This window comes from Anopheles merus, unplaced genomic scaffold, assembly GCF_017562075.2.
Source record: "Anopheles merus strain MAF unplaced genomic scaffold, AmerM5.1 LNR4000803, whole genome shotgun sequence".
Taxonomy (NCBI): domain Eukaryota; kingdom Metazoa; phylum Arthropoda; class Insecta; order Diptera; family Culicidae; genus Anopheles; species Anopheles merus.
Window position 1 is genome coordinate 1 of NW_024428383.1, and position 11,730 is coordinate 11,730.

Sequence of the window (11,730 nt, forward strand, 5' to 3'; positions counted from 1 at the left end):
AACAACGCAAAGACACAAGCCATGATTGTCCCACACCAACCGGCTAAGGCACAGCTACTAAACCCATTGGCCACCAGCTAACTGCGGGAGGAACAACATTCCTTGGTTGTCAAGGGTAAAGTATCTGGGACTACTCATGGACAACAAGCTGCTTTATCATCACCATACCCGAGCTGGCAACACGGATCAATGTCCTGCTTAAAAAATTGTATCCCTTAGTTAATCGCGGCTCTCGCCTTTGCTACAGGAACAAGATCGCGATCTATAAACAAATAGTTCTTCCCATGGCTACCTATAGTATCTCGGTTTGGAAAAATAGCGCCCCAACCAACATCCGCAGGGTTCAAATAGGGTTGAACCGATTTTTGCGATTAATTGCAAATGCTCCCTACTGGACCAGGTTAGAGGAGCTATATGAAAAAACCAGTACATATCCAATAGATGAATTGGATATGTGATAACAGAACGCCTTAAAGCAAAATGCGCAACATCAGGTTCACCCCTTCTAAGGGCACTCTTTTGAATTTTTCACTTTTTATATATATATATTTTTTTCCTTCTTTCCTTCATATTTTGAATTTATTTTGTCTTGTTCCTAATCTAATAGTGTTAAGTAGATAAGTTAGTTAGTTTAAGATAGCGTAACAAAAGGCCCTAGGCCTAACACCATGCTTTCTAAAACCAAAACAAACTGCCTCTTGGCAAAATGCTCTACAGCGGTGAAAAGCGAGCGTTACGCTAAATCTCGCAAAACAAATGTACACATGAACTTAATAGAAAAATATCAATAAACATATATTCTGATTCTGATTCTGACTTACCGTATACCCGCTTCATCCAACCGCCACAATGACAACGCTACCGCTGAGTATTTAAGCTGCTATTATCAAAACGTTAGAGGTTTGCGCACTAAAACAAAAGAATTTCACCTAGCTGTATCGGAGGGTGACTTCGACCTCATCGCCCTCACGGAAACTTAGCTTGTTGACAACATTCCATCTGCTCTTCTCTTCAACAACAACTTCTCTGTTTACCGCTGTGATCGCTCTATCAGCGGCTCTAGCTCTCGCTCTCGCGTGTGGTGTTGTTTTGCTAGCCGTTTCTAACGCATACGAGTCGATAGAATTACCTTCCCGTGATCGTTCTCTCGAGTATATTTGTGTGCGCGTCACCTGCAATAACGCACATCTGTACGTCATGGTAGTATACATTCCACCGCAGCTTAGCTCCGAGATATCGACTCTTCGCTCTCTACATGATTGTATCAGCGGCTTCACTCTCACACTGAAGCCTTCGGATCTGCTGTTTGTTATTGGCGATTTCAATCAGCCTAGCATAAGCTGGTCCACAGCTGATCCTTCGTCCTCGCCAGCATACTCATCAATCACGCACTATGAACCAACTGCGCGCTCACTGGCCAACAACATCTTTGTGGATGGATTTAAATTTAACGGATTAGTGCAACCTAATCACATCAATAATTCGCACGGACGCATGCTTGACCTGCTCTACGCTAACAATGCTGCAGCTAAATTATGTTCGTCTGTCTTTCCAAGTGTTGCTCCGCTTGTACCTCTTGACTCCTACCATCCGGCGTTTGACTTCAATATACGTATTAACTCGTCGACCCGACGCAATTCGACGACTCGACAAAACTCGACGACAACCGCATTTTATCGTTATAACTTTGCTAAAGCTGACTATGTGAAACTGAACGACATGATATCAATGTTTAACAATAGCTTTCATTGTTCCAATTTTGTTTCACTTGACGAAGCAGTATGTTCATTCTCGTCCTTCATGCTGCAAGCCTTTGTTGTATGCGTCCCAGTTCAGCGTCCTAAACCTAACCCCCCCTGGGCGGACCGCACACTCAAACGACTCAAACGTGTAAAAGGAGCTGCTTATCGTCACTACCAAACGCGCCGATGCCAAAGATCTCGCTCGATCTACTTTGACACGCACTCTTTATACTGCAGCTATAACAGGTTTCGATATCGCAGATATTTGAGTAAAATTCAATGTAACCTCTGCAGGTGGCCTGACTCGTTTTGGCGCTTCTACAACAGCAAAACAAAATCCACGCATACACCGAAATCCATTACGTACAAAGGAGCAACAAATGCCAACACTAATGAAATGTGCAATCTCTTCGCGGATCGCTTCGCAGATTGCTTTTCACTGGCCATGAATGATACCGATACCATTGATGCTGCTCTCGTCAACACTCCGGCTGGCGCAATTAACATGAGCACTCCTTTCATCGACAGTGAGATCATTTTATCTGCCCGACGGAATTCCTTCTACCGTGCTGAAACGCTGTCAAACGACAGTAGCACCTATCCTTGCAAAAATGTTCAATGCATCGCTAGCCAATGGCTACTTTCCCAAAACATGGAGGAAATCTTGGATGGTTCCTATTTACAAAAAGGGCGACAAGACAGATGCCATCAACTACCGGGTGTTACATCTTTGTGTGCCATTGCCAAGGTGTTCGAACTAGTGATATACAAACATCTGCTACATGCATGTCGCAGCTACCTAAGCCCGTATCAACATGGGTTCGTGCCAAAAAAGTCGACTACCACGAACCTGGTTGAATTTGTAACCTATTGCACTAGTCAAATTGATGCCGGAGCTCAAGTCGATGCAATTTATACAGATCTGAAAGCAGCATTCGACTCTCTTCCGCACGCAATTCTTCTCGCTAAACTCGATAAGCTAGGAGTTCCCAGCTCGCTCGTACAGTGGCTTAAGTCTTACCTAATTAATCGCACATACATCGTGAAAATTGATAAGCACATGTCCAAAGAAATAGTCAGCAGCTCGGGTGTGCCACAAGGAAGCAATATTGGCCCGCTTCTCTTCATATTGTTTATCAACGATGTTACCCTCGCTTTACCTCCCGACAGTATCAGCCTGTTTGCCGATGACGCAAAAAATTTTGCGCTATTCACAACACAGGTGATTGTACATTCCTGCAAGACTGCATCGACATTTTTTGTTCGTGGTGCAAGCGTAATGTACTGACTATCTGCATCGAGAAATGCTACTGTGTGTCTTTTAGTCGATGCAGGAGCCCAGTGACTGGGACTTACTTCATGGACGGCACTGCAGTTAATCGACAGAATCATGCCAAAGACCTGGGCGTTCTGCTTGACTCTAGTTTGAACTTTAAACAGCATGTCGATGGTGTTGTAGCCAGAGGAAATCAATTACTTGGCGTGGTTATCCGGACAACTAATGAATTCCGCAACCCCATGTGCATCAAAGCTGTGTACAACTGTATCGTTCGTTCGGTTCTGGAATATTCATGCGTAGTCTGAAGCCCAACTACCGCTTCTTCAATTGCTCGACTTGAGGCGATTCAACGTAAGCTCACGCGATATGCCCTACGCCTACTTCCCTGGCAGGATCGCAATAAATTTCCCTCCGTATGCTGCGCGATGCCGTCTTCTAGGCCTTGAACCTCTTTCGGTTAGAAGACGCAATGCACAGTGCTCTTTCATCGCTGGATTGCTAAATGGCTCTATCGACTCATCGCTTTTGTTGCATCGAGTCGATATCTATGCACCATCCCGAACACTTAGGTCTAGAGAAACTCTACGGCTCGCTCAACCCTGTTCCAGTGCTGGTCGGTCTGACCCTATGTCCCGCATGTCGGCTGTCTTCAACACTGTCTCGGATTGCTTCGACTTCGACATCTCAACTCAGTGCTTCAAGGAACGTCTCCGGCTTTTGCCGTGGCCGCAGTGAATTGCGATGCAAATCTTGTTTTTGCTATGTATTTTTTTTTAATTGAACTGTTACATCTTAATTAGGCCATACGGCCCGTTAAAGATTAAATAAATAATCTTCTTCTTCTTGGCTACATGCCGGTCAAGGCCTGCCAATGTGGGGTTGGCTTTCAGTGACTTATTGATTTCATAGCAGATCGTCCTACATGGCGGCACGGTCTATTTTTGGCTGAATGACGGCATGTTTTAAGTCGTACGAGTTGACGACTGTACCATGAACCGGCTAAAAAATATAGATAATAAATAATAATAATAATAATAATAATAATAATAATCGTGATTTTTTTGGCTGTGAACAGTGCTGCCAAATGCCACTGTTTCAATCATACATACTCATGACTGAAACGAAGCTCAAATCAGATCACGTACACAACTGAGATGATCAATGACTATACTGAAACAATTGGAGAATCAACATCAAGTCACCTGGCCAACTCTTATTTTGTACCCGAGGTACCCAAGTAGCAGAGCCGAAGTTTTTCAGAGATTTTTCTGTGTGCCAAAGCGAGATGCCCTGTCTTCTCTCTCTAGATTTTGGACAGCAAACCGCCGCGCGTGTAGAGGTGTGTGCGTGTGACGAAAAATGATGAATGAAAAACGCGAGGAGCGGGGTCTGAAGTCTTTTGTTGGTCACACACACATGCATCTACCGTTGGATTGCGTTGAACCGAGTCTACCAATCTCTCTCGTTCTACCATGATTGTTCTGCTATCGCACTCATCCGGGTGTTAGGCATTCTCAGTCTGTCCAGAACTTTCGTTGTGGAAGGATGTGCGGGAGTGATGTGCGATTTCTTGTGTCCCCTACTTTCCATGTTTACGTTTTGCGCAGTGTTGCTTCTTATTCCATTGTGGAATGATTTATCCTAGCTAACTTGTTGAGGTAAGTTTCTTGATCTCATATGTGCTTCAATGTACTAATTCAACTAATGCTTATCGGCTTCAAAGTTACAGGTGCATGCGCCATTCATCAACGCCTACCTGTTGGCATCATCAACAATCTTCAAAGTTTTGACGGAAAGAAATTGTTTTCCAGTTTTAAAATATTAAGGTAAGTGTTGCTCTCATCATATACGCAAAACTATCCAAAGTAATACGTACTACATACATTAATTATTGGTTCATTTTTATTGACAGCGTTCAGCACAACTCAGCCACAAAACAACGCACTGGATTACGCTAAGAACCTGTCAAAACGCGCGCAGCCCCCGGGCGCGGTAGGAGAAAGGAAGAACGAGAGGAGGAAAAAATAAAGCCAGCGCTCAGCTCTGATGGTACCCCGGACGCGGTAAGGAGAAAAAAGATCGAGAGGAGGAAGAACGGTAAATTTGGAAGGGGGAGACCGTTCTGCCGACTACAAAGTGTGAGTATGCCAAAGCACGTGTTGGAACGGAGAGAAAATGTGTGGAATAAACTGCATGCGAATGTGTGCATACACCAAATGTAAACATGTGTGCCTCATCATTTCTATAAGCAATCCGAAAAGGGGGTGGAGCAAACACATTGGTATGCATGAGGTGCAGAAAAAATCAGAGCGTGATAGTATGTGTGAACGCGATCGTTCGGGTGGAAGGTGTCTATGTGTGCGTGAAACCACATTTCCACTTCTACTGCAAGTGGGTACGTAAGTGGGTACATATGTCCCAAGTAGCAGAGCCGAAGTTGTTGAGAGATTTTGCTGTGTGCCAAAGCGAGAGGTCCTGTCTTCTCTCTCTAGATTTTGGACGGCAAACCGCCGCCCGTGTAGAGGTGTGTGCGTGTGACGAAAAACGATGGATGAAAAACGCGAGGAGCGGGGACTGAAGTCTTTCGTTCGTCACACACACATGCATCTTCCAGCTTATTGCGCTACACCGAGTCTACCCATCTCTCTCGATCCACCATGATTTTTCTGCTATCGCGCTCATCCGAGTGTGAGGCATCCTCAGTCTGTCCAGCACTTTCCCTGTGGAAAGATGTACTGAAGTGAGGTGCGATTTCTTGTGCGACGTACTTTGCTCGTCTACGTTTTGGGCCGTGTTCAGTTCAGTTATTGAATGATTTATCGTAGCAAATTGTTGAGGTAAGTTTCTTGCTCACATGTGTGCCTGTGCAAGTACATTCAACTAACCCTTGGCGTCTAAAAAGTTAAAGGTGTGTGCGCTATTTATCAACGACTACATGCTGGCCTCGTCAAGAATGTTCAAAATGAGCGACGAAAAGAAAACGTTTTTCAGTTTTAAAATATTAAGGTAAGTGTTGATCTAATCCTATGCGCAAAACTCTCCATAGTAGTACATACTACATACATTAATTATTGGTTCTTTTTTTTGGAAAGCGTTCAGCACAACACTGCCACAAACCAACGCACTGAATTACGCCAAGAACCTGTCGAAACGCGCGCAGCTCAGCGTCATTACTTAACAGAAGCCGGTTCAAAACGCGCAGCTCCTGTTCATGACGTCATCACTAAACTGAAGCCAGCTGAACACGCGCAGCACGGATGGTACCCCTGGCGCGGTAGGGGGAAGAAGAACGAGAGGAGGAAGAACGGTAAATTTAGAAGGGGGAAAGCGTTCTGCCGTCTACACAGCGGGAGTATGACAAAACACATGTGGGAAGGGAGAGAGATACTATACAATAAACAGCATGCGAATGTGTGCATACAGCAAATGTGAACAGCCTCATCATTTCTATAAGCAATCCGAAAAAGGGGTGGAGCAAACACATTGGTATGCGTGAGCGGGTGACGAAACCAGAACGTTTAGATGTGTGCGTGACGGATGGTTCGGGCGCCTGTGGCGAAGCTCTCGACAAGACTGCATACGAGAGCTTTGTGGAGAGCTTTATAGGGAGCTCAGATTACACAGGCCGCCGTCGGTTTTTGCGTCCTTGGGTAAACCCGGACGAGTTAAATCATTTAGCAACACGAGGATCCGCGCTTCGTTGTCCATTCTGCGAATTTCACGAGAATTCAGCAGTTATCGAAGGTTCGTAATGGCTTCACCAACACTAGCGCGTGTCCTTTACGCAGTACCCAGTCCGCAAAAGCCGAAGTTTTGTATGGGATCGTGTCGTACACATATGGCCCCACCCAAGGACGCAAAACCCGACGGCGGCCTGTGTAATCTGAGTTCTCCACAAAGCTCTCTACGAAGCTCTCGTTTGCAGGCTTGTCGAGAGCATCGCTAAAGGCGCCCGAACCATCCGTCACGCACATATCTAAACGTTCTGGTTTCGTCAGCCGCTCACGCATACCAATGTGTTTGCTCCACCCCCTTTTTCGGATTGCTTATAGAAATTATGAGGCTGTTCACATTTGCTTTAAGCACACATTCGCATGCTGTTTATTGAATAATATAGCTCTCCCTTCCCACATGTGTTTTGGCATACTCCCGCTGTGTGAACGCTTTCCCCCTTCCAAATTTACCATCCGTGCGGCGCGTGTTCAGCTGGCTTCAGTTTAGTGATGACGTCATGAACAGGAGCTGCGCGTGTTGAACCGGCTTCTGTTAAGTAATGACGTCCTCACAGGGAGCTGAATGAAGCAATAATGAATGTAAGTAGTATGTATTACCATGGAGAGTTTAACACATATGATTAGATCAAAACTTACCTTAATATTTTAAAACTGGAAACGTTTTCTATGCGTCGCTCACTTTGAAGTTTGTTGACGAGGCTAGCAGGTAGTCGTTGATAAATAGCGCGCACACCTGTAACTTTTTAGACGCCAAAGGTTAGTTGAACGAAGCTGCACAAGCACACATGTGAGCATGAAACTTACCTCAACAATTTGCTAGGATAAATCATTCCATAACTGAAGAAGAAGGAACGCTGCCCAAAACGTAGACGAGCAAAGTACGTCGCACAAGAAATCGCACCTCACTTCAATACATCCTTCCATAGGGAAAGTGCTGGACAGACTGAGGATGCCTAACACCCGGATGAGCGCGATAGCAGAAAAATCATGGTGGATCGAGAGAGATGGCTATACTCGGTGCAGCGATATCCGCTGGTAAATGCATGTGTGTGTGACGAACGAAAGACTTCAAACCCCGCTTCCCCCGTATTTCACCTATAAATTTTCGTCACACGCACACACCTCTACACGGGCGGCGGTTTGCCGTGCAAAATCTAGAGAGAGAAGACAGGGCCTCTCGCTTTGGCACACAGAAAAACCTCTCAACAACATCGGCTCTGCTACTTGGGCACTTACGTACCCACCCAAGTATCGCTGCACCGAGTATAGCCATCTCTCTCGATCCACCATGATTTTTCTGCTATCGCGCTCATCCGGGTGTTAGGCATCCTCAGTCTGTCCAGATCTTTCCCTATGGAAGGATGTATTGAAGTGAGGTGCGATTTCTTGTGCGACGTACTTTGCTCGTCTACGTTTTGGGCAGCGTTCCTTCTTCTTCAGTTATGGAATGATTTATCCTAGCAAATTGTTGAGGTAAGTTTCATGCTCACATGTGTGCTTGTGCAGCTTCGTTCAACTAACCTTTGGCGTCTAAAAAGTTACAGGTGTGCGCGCTATTTATCAACGACTACCTGCTAGCCTCGTCAACAAACTTCAAAGTGAGCGACGCAAAGAAAACGTTTTCCAGTTTTAAAATATTAAGGTAAGTTTTGATCTAATCATATGTGTTAAACTCTCCATGGTAATACATACTACTTACATTCATTATTGCTTCATTCAGCTCCCTGTGAGGACGTCATTACTTAACAGAAGTCGGTTGAACACGCGCAGCTCCTGTTCATGACGTCATCACTAAACTGAAGCCAGCTGAACACGCGCCGCACGGATGGTAAATTTGGAAGGGGGAAAGCGTTCACACAGCGGGAGTATGCCAAAACACATGTGGGAAGGGAGAGCTATATTATTCAATAAACAGCATGCGAATGTGTGCTTAAAGCAAATGTGAACAGCCTCATAATTTCTATAAGCAATCCGAAAAAGGGGGTGGAGCAAACACATTGGTATGCGTGAGCGGCTGACGAAACCAGAACGTTTAGATGTGTGCGTGACGGATGGTTCGGGCGCCTTTAGCGATGCTCTCGACAAGCCTGCAAACGAGAGCTTCGTAGAGAGCTTTGTAGAGAACTCAGATTACACAGGCCGCCGTCGGTTTTTGCGTCCTTGGGAGAGAGCTTTGTAGAGAACTCAGATTACACAGGCCGCCGTCGGTTTTTGCGTCCTTGGGCACTTGCAGTAGAAGTGTAAATGTGGTTTCACGCACACATAGACACATTCGACCCGAACGATCGCGTTCACACATACTAATGCATACTATCCCCTCTCACGCACACTTGTTTCGGATTGAAAAAAAACCGGTTTATTTCGTTGTTGTTGTTTTTTTACGCTTCTGTTTATTGGCAGCGCATGGAGTGGAGTTCTGACGCTATCCTTATCTAACCCACTGATTTAACGGTTGCACTGCGTTTTGGTTTCTTCTTGGTGCTTTTGACGGTTTTTTTACGCCACCCGCTGTTTTAATGGTTTGAGGCTGTGAACGAAATAATAACAGAGAGCGTTAATCATCCTTGATAATCAGAAGTATTCTTGCACAGTGAAATCGAAAGTGCTTATCTTAAATTAGACCATATCGCTAAAATTACATGTGCTAAAATGGAGCCAACTAATTATCCTGTAAGTATCTACACAAAGTAAGCACGAGCGTTTAAAATAGACATTTTATTAATAAGTTTTATTTTTGTTTACAGCATACCAAATTACAACAACCATCCACACTGAAATCCGCTGAAATGGTAAAATCGACCCTAACACGTTCTCAGCAAGGTGCGAAATTTCCTCCTGTGCGAGTGCTGTCCCCAGGAGCGGCCGGATTACGTGTAATGTTTTCTCACCCGGCGACACCGTTGTTATCCGAAGAAGTTGGACCATCTATTCAGACAAGTACGCGGCTTTCTCCAGTACGGGTTCTGTCAATGGTTACGATTCCACCCCCGCCAGCACCATTGCCATCCGGAGGAGCTGGGCCATCGATGACAAAAACTGTGCCGTTTTCGCCCGTACGTGTTCTGTCCACAGTGACGATTCCCCCCCCCCCCCCCCCGCTGGCACCTTTTTCATCCGGAGGAGCAGGATCGTCTACACAGACAGGTGCGCGGCTTACTCCAGTACAGGTTCAGTCAACGGTAACGATTCCACCCCCGCTGGCACCTTTATCACGAGGAGGAGCTGGACCATCGATGACAAAAACTGTGCCGTTTTCTCCTGTCCATGTAAAGCCATCTAATGCGGCTGGACAATTGCGGCTAGTGTCCCCTTGCCCGTCGGCCAAGTTTGAGTTCGGAATAACAGGACAATCGCAAATGCAAACACCGATGCGTAACATTTCTGATGGATTTCATGAAATCGAATACATCACATCGCCACCACCATTGTTTTCTCCGTCACTTCCAATGCCGTCGAGGCCAGCAAGATCATCACCTAAAAAACCTGCGCAATGTACTGCAACAATGGTTTCATCTGTTACAAAATATGGATCAGAGAATAGTGATCTAGTTCCTGCAGCAAACACACCGATTCATAAAACTATTAAAAAAATAGAAACAGCTTCCTCAATTCGATCCGTAAACCAACCAACCAAAACCAAAAATGTTGCTGGACGATCTAACAAGCAACGTGCCAAACGGTCGCTAGGTGAAATCGAAGGTGTTACAAAGACATCATTATATTGCTCGTCACTTCCATTATTTGCATTAAAAGATCTCGGTCCACCACCAATGACAAATGTCCATTCTTTTATGAGCAACAATATCAAACCAGTTGATGTCAAAAGAACAAATGCTGCTCCTACGTCAACATACGTCCATAGCATGGATTTACAATCACCGGAGAATGTTCAATCATGTGACATTTCAAATAAATCTGCCCCCACAGCAAAACCATTGCCAGGTGTGTTAGGTGAATTGTCGATAAAAAATATATCACCCACACAAGAAGTGTTAGCTGATTTGGTTGATGATATGACGTTGGAAAACCATGAGCCGTCAGCACTGTTTCGAGCCTCTCCCGTACAGCCTCTCCCTCGAATGTCAAACGAGACACGTGTCCTTGGAGATGTGGACAATCGGATGGTGTTACGTGAAGTGCGTGCCTTGCGGCAAAGATTTGAACATGCAGTTCAATCGGGATGCATCCGACCACCTATTCAGACAAACTCAGTTCCGAAAAATTTTCAATTCAATCCACTCAATACCAAAAAAGAACTGGAAGAATTCGATGTTCGTCTAGGGGACGATCAAACATATAAGCAAAACGTTTTAGCGTTTGTTTTACGTAAGGCTCGTGACAGTCGAATCCATTATATTTTACACCGCGCGATAGACACAATTTTCTCAAAACAATTATTTGCAAACTGTACCTGGAGTGGCAAGGGTTCAAAAAAAATTCCTTTAAAAGATTTTCCAAACATGCTGAATCTTTTTAAAGAACTTGGTAATCTTCAAGATGAAGACCTTCAGCCGTATTTTACCAAAAAAAATCGCCATGCAAAGCGAAGATTACATTTAAAAGGAAATAAGATGCCAGCTCCTCTTTATAAAATGGATAAGGAAAATGTATAATAAGTTAAGTCTCTTGTGCGAGTTAGTTTAGTTTTGTGTGAGTAAAAAATTGTGTTATGTAAATACTATTACTAATAGCGTTACAGTATGGAGTACTGTTGTGTAAATATTAGGATTTTAAAGAAAAAATGAATTTTGTAAATAAGACTAAAAGACATGTACGTATTTTATTTAACAGAAAGAAATCAATGATCTTTGACACTCTTGCTTTGGCCAAGTTGTGTTTGTGGCCAAGTATGTTTCAAACTTATGAGTTAAATGGAGAAAGAATCTGCCCCCGTATGATTACCGGTCTTACATTCAGATAAATAATAATAATACAGAGTTCCGCATAGCGATTACTCCTTATTATTATTTTTACG

General features: G+C 44.4%; 2 long non-coding RNA genes across 2 annotated transcripts; both read left to right on the forward strand.

Moving 5' to 3' along the window:
- The first annotated feature begins 4,483 nt into the window (after nt 1-4,483).
- Nucleotides 4,484-5,162, forward strand: LOC121603059. The gene is made up of 3 exons (XR_006006582.1): nt 4,484-4,679; nt 4,745-4,847; nt 4,934-5,162. It is a non-coding gene; the product is annotated as an uncharacterized LOC121603059 (long non-coding RNA).
- A 474-nt stretch (nt 5,163-5,636) lies between these two features.
- Nucleotides 5,637-6,374, forward strand: LOC121603061. The gene is made up of 3 exons (XR_006006583.1): nt 5,637-5,858; nt 5,930-6,027; nt 6,114-6,374. It is a non-coding gene; the product is annotated as an uncharacterized LOC121603061 (long non-coding RNA).
- Nucleotides 6,375-11,730: the final 5,356 nt, after the last annotated feature.